We start from the raw sequence: 5,710 nt of genomic DNA on the forward strand, positions 1-5,710 counted from the left end.
TTTTTTTTCTTTTTAATAATAAATACAACATATAATTAAGCATCCCATACTACTTAATTAAACCACCCAAACCACAATTCCTCATTAACCCAATAACAACCAATATGCACAGCGGAAACATACCAATAATACAGAAACGATACATCATCAATACAATAACATTCCTATCCAATCTATCCAGCAACCTAACATAACTCTAACCAAGGTTCCAACATAAATAATATAACCAACATCACACAAACGAGACCCTAGATCATCCTCCTCCTCATTGCCATGACTCCACGCTACACATTACCTGCAGCACAAACACAATGAGATGCGTGAGTATTACCAGAAATACCCAGTGAGACGATCCTCCCATCTACGAGCTATACACGCAAGCAAATCAAGAGTACAACCACAAATAAAACATAACAAACCAGCCATTAAACAGAACATCCAATAACACATTCATCACACCTACACAACTTCACACAAAACAAGTTATACAACCCAATCGCTTAGATAAGCTCATGGTCACGCACTCACCTTATCAAACTGATTATAACAACAAATACAACCCGTTGAGACTCTCCTAACGTCTGAAACAGCCCAGCAATTCCCTACAACAAGCCCAACAACCAAAAACGACTTATAGCAAAACTGGACAGAAACATCAGAAAAGAACAGTCTCAAAGACGAAACCCTAAAATTAAAACCAACCGTTAACTATTAAATCCCTCCGGTGCACATCTAGCCCTAGATGTCACGAAGCTTCCCACAAAATCTCGTACCGATCAGGAACCAGACGAGACCACGATCTCAGTTACAATCATAGATGGTTCCAACTCGCGTCTGAGAAAACGTGTCTCACGAAACTGCCAATAACCCATCGAGTTTAAATCCAAATCTACTTCTGTAAAAAGGCGAATGCCGATGAAAGACTTGGAAATAAACCTACAAAATTTCTTTACCTTTGAGAATGATTTGATATGTCGAAACTGTTTCCTCCCAAACCCTAACGATTTTGCTCCCTTCTCCTTCTCACTAAGACAAAGCTTTGTTGATCTCTTTCTCTTTCTCTTTCTCTTTCAAACCAACTCTACCAAGGCTCTCTCTCTCTCTTTTTCTGATTACAATGTCGACAGTAGCACAAAAGGAGAGTAGGCGTCGACAATAAGAGGAGAAAATTAGGGGTTTTTGGTTTAATTAGGTTAAACCAGGATTTAATTAAACCGATAATTAAACCAATAATTAAACCAAAATTAATTAAAATCCACTCATTTGGTTTAATCAACACAGCCTAAAATGCAATCCCGGAACACGGATGTTACAGAATCAGATGCTCTCGGGCCGGTCGAGCTAGGGGCGACTTTCCTCGGTCAAGGCGTGGTGGATCATCTCTAGGGTGGGAACCAACGATGGAAACACGAAATGAAGGAAAAACAACGAGTGGTTTGAGAGTTTCGAACTTTGGCCTCAGCCTGGTCGAGCGGCTATGGAAGGCTGCAAGCGGCTACATTGCGGAACAACGGTGGACACGAGCGGCTATGAGAGACCGTGACCGGTTACAAAACGGATCGACGGTGGTTGTGAGGGGACACGATGCGATGCGATGATGGTTGTGATAGGTTGCGATGCGAAGTGACGATGGTTGTGAAGGTGGATCGATGCGACGACACACGGGAGATGGCACGGCCCATGATACGGTCGGACTAGAAGGTCTCAAACCCGGTTCGTGAACCTTCTAGGATTTCTCTGGAGCCAAGTCCCGGACTTGGGCGGAAGAGAGGGGTGAGACGAGAAACAAAGATTCTCTCTTTGGGAATTTTAATTCTTATTCAAGTCTAAGTTTTACAATGAGGATTTAGGCCTTTTTATAGGGAGGCTAACATATGGGAGAAACTAAAACCCTAGACACGCGGCCACTAGCTAAGGAACACACATGTCCCTAAAAGCAAAAGCAAAAGTAATTCAAAACAAAGACCAATCCAAAAGTCATAAGAGAGTTCAAAGGAAAATAAAGAAAAGGAAGGAAAAAGATAGAAATGCCACGTCATTGGTGGGACGTGGTGATAGGATCTTCACTTTCTTGGCTCCTAAGCATGTCAATGAATGTTTCCAAGTCATGAGCCAAGTGGGAATGAAGTGGAGATGCACTAGAGTTTGCTGCCTCATTAAAACCTCTTTGGTAAACCCATTGGGACAAACCCAGAGTAGGAAAAAGTACAACTCCTTCTAATGACTTAGGGATGTCTTCACACTAGCTTGTTGGTGAAGACACGCGTATCAAGCTTCCCAAAGCTGGTCGCACCCTAGGCTCTTCTTTGGTGATGCTAGCCATGAGCCTTTGGTGTAAGAGTTGGAGCTTGGCTTGAACTGCTGAATAGACGACTTGTCTTGCTCGTCCTTGATGATCCCTTGGGGACTGAAGGATGCCAGGTTGGTGTTCTGGGTCAGATACTTACCGCCTACGCTAGCTACTGGACGCTGGTACTGTTTGTCCGAGTGTCCGAGAGGCGTCCGAGAGGTGGCCGAGAGGTATCCGAGAGATGTGAGTGTTCATGGCCGAGTGACCGATCCCGTGCTCACATCACTTTCTCTCTTTGACGTCTTCTAAGAAGAGGGAAACCAGAACAGGTAATTCTAATTACTCTTCTAGTCTTCTTCTCTTTTCTCTTTTAACTTTTTAAATACTCCCTCTGTTTCACAAATAGTTTCATTTTGACACATTGCACACAAATTAAGAAAAATTGAATTATACATATATGCCCTCATTCAATGAGTAATTTATCATTTAAGTTTAATAAAAAGAGTTTTGGGTTAAGGATAAATTAGAAAGTTTGATGTTAAAATCATATTATAAATATAAAGTGACATTCTTTGTAAAACAAAGGAAAAACTCCAGAATGACACTTTTTGTGAAACAAATGGAGTATTATACAATGATCATGTGTGTGATCGTTTGTTTACCTTCTTTGTTCTTGTTGTTTTTGATTAATTTTAATTTAACATTATGTTGTTTAATCAGATGAACAATTCTTAAGAACAGAGTGATAATATTGGTAGTAGTAGCGCTGGTAATGAATTTACAAGTTCTACAAATGAAAGCGATGAAGCTCCACTCTGCAGTTGTGTGACAAAAATAGAGAAAGTAGGAGCAACAAGAGGAACTTGGAAATTCAAGTGTAACTTTTGTGGTGAACAGCAATCAGGTTGGTATTCTAGAGTTAAAGCTCACTTGCTTGGAATAAAAAATGCTGGAATCATTGCATGTAAGAAAGTACGCATGAATGAAAAGCTTGACATGCAAAGGTTAGAAAACGAGTTTGAGGAGAGGAAAAAAGAGTTTGGACCAAAAGAAGTATCTTTGCCTTGTGAAACGGATTCTGCTTTCAAGAAGAGGAAATCTAGTTTTTCACCTATTGAGCATTTAGAATTGCAGCCAGAGACCAGTTGAATCAAGAAATCGCCATAATGTTTTACACCGGAGGTTTGGCTTTTAATCTGGCAAGGAATCCACATTGGCCTAGGTCATATCAGTTTGCTGGTGCCAATAAAATTGATGGTTATGTGCCTCCTGGTTATAATAAGTTGAGGACGACTTTGCTACAGAAAGAAAGAAACCATGTTGAGGATTTATTAGTACCGCTTAAGTTAACATGGAATGAAAAAGGGGTGATGATTGTGTCAGATGGTTGGAGTGATCCTACAAGAAAGCCTCTGAGTAATTTCATTAGTGTTTCATGAAATGCTCCTCTGTTTTTGAAAGCTGTGGATTGTGCTGAGGAAGTGAAAGATAAGGTCTTCATCTCTAATTTGATGAAAGAAGTTATAAATGAAGTGGGTCATCAAAAATTTGTGCAAATCATCACTGACAATGCAGCAAACTATAAGGTGGCTGGAGAGATTATTGAGTGTACTTATCCTCACATTTATTTGACACCTTGTGTGGTACACACTCTTAATCTTGCTTTGAAGAATATATGTGCGGCAAGGAATTGTGGAATCAAATTTTGAAACATGTGATGCATGTTATTGGATAACAAATGTTCATGGGGATGCTCTCGCAATCAAGCATTTTATCATGAACCACAACATGAGACTAGATATCTTCGGTAAGTTCATTCCTCTTAAGTTACTCGTGGTGGCTGATACTCGTTTTGCTTCCATTGTTGTGATGCTTAAGAGATTGAAGCTTATCAAAACCGGCCTCCAGTCCATGGTTTTAAGTGAGCAATGGTATACTTATAGAGAGGATGACACAGAGAAAACAAACTTTGTTAAGGATAAGCTTTTGAATGATGATTGGTGGGACAAAGTCACTTGTATTATCGATTTCACAATACCTATCTATGATATGATTAGATATTGTGATACTGATAAGCCATGCCTTCACTTGGTATATGAGATGTGGCATTCCATGATTGAGAAGGTGAAATTTGAGATATAAAAGAAAGAAAGACTTCAAAGATCTGAATATAGTCTCTTCTATGATGTTGTTTATGATATCTTGGTGGCTCGTTAGGCAAAGAATAACACTCCTCTACATTGTTTAGCTCACTCTCTAAATCCAAGGTATGTGATTTTAAAATATTTTTTTTCTTGTTACCTTGCCACATGTTATATAAATATAACACATTTTTTATATGTCATAGATTTTATACTGAAGCTTGGCTACTTGAAGATGAAACAAAGTCCTCATAAAAATGCAGAGAAATCTCAACTGAAAGGATGAAATGTCTCCGGAGATTGTTTCCTAGTAGTGATGATCATAATAAAGTGATGAATTAGTATGCATTATTCTCAACGAAGAGTGGTCCTTTTTCAGGATTTGATATGCATTTTGGAGATGGAGAATATGGAACCTATGAATTGGTGGGTAAACTTTGGTGCTCAAACTCCTCTCCTCCAGACTTTCGCTTCTAAACTTCTTGGACAACCTAGCTTTTCTTCTTGTGATGAACACAATTGGAGTACTTACTCGTTCATCCACTCACTCAAAAGAAACAGATTTAGTACAAGTCGTGCTGAAGACTTGGTTTACATCCACAACAATTTGTGGCTTCTATCAAGAAATACTGATAAATATCAAAATGAAAAGACCAAAAAGTGGGATGTTGGTAAAGATGAAAGTATATTCAAGCTGAAGCGGGGATTATGGAGTTATCAAACCTTTCATTAGATGATCCGGATTTTGAAAATTAATTCCTCAATAATTAGTTTTTAATTGTTTTTTTAAACTATTTTTCTTCTATGTTGAGACTTATATTTATAATTATTATTTATGTTAAGATATATTTATAATTTTCTTATATATTTATTGAAGTAACCATGCCATATCCATATCTATTAATTTTTACTTTGTCATTTTCCGTTCCCATTTCCAGTTCCCGTACATGTTTCGACGATCATACCTGTTTGTCTCCTTCATTTTCTTTGTTTCAATCTTGTCTCCTTCGTCTTCTTCCTTCTTGCATGGATCTAGATTTTTTATTTTTGGGTTTTGGAGAGAGGATGAAAGCAAATAGAAGTTTCACTATAATATGAATTTTTAAAGTGAAGACTTTGTTGAAAGTGAGATATCGTGGAGCCGTGGAAGCATAGTGGGGCGAAGCAGTTAAAAACAGATAATTTTTTCCATTGTTTCAAAAGCTTTATTTGTGACTAGGTTTATAACCCGCACATTGTGCGGGACTTAATTCTTTTAATTACTAATACAAACCGTTGA

This window comes from Camelina sativa, chromosome 12 (assembly GCF_000633955.1).
Source record: "Camelina sativa cultivar DH55 chromosome 12, Cs, whole genome shotgun sequence".
Lineage (NCBI taxonomy): Eukaryota > Viridiplantae > Streptophyta > Magnoliopsida > Brassicales > Brassicaceae > Camelina > Camelina sativa.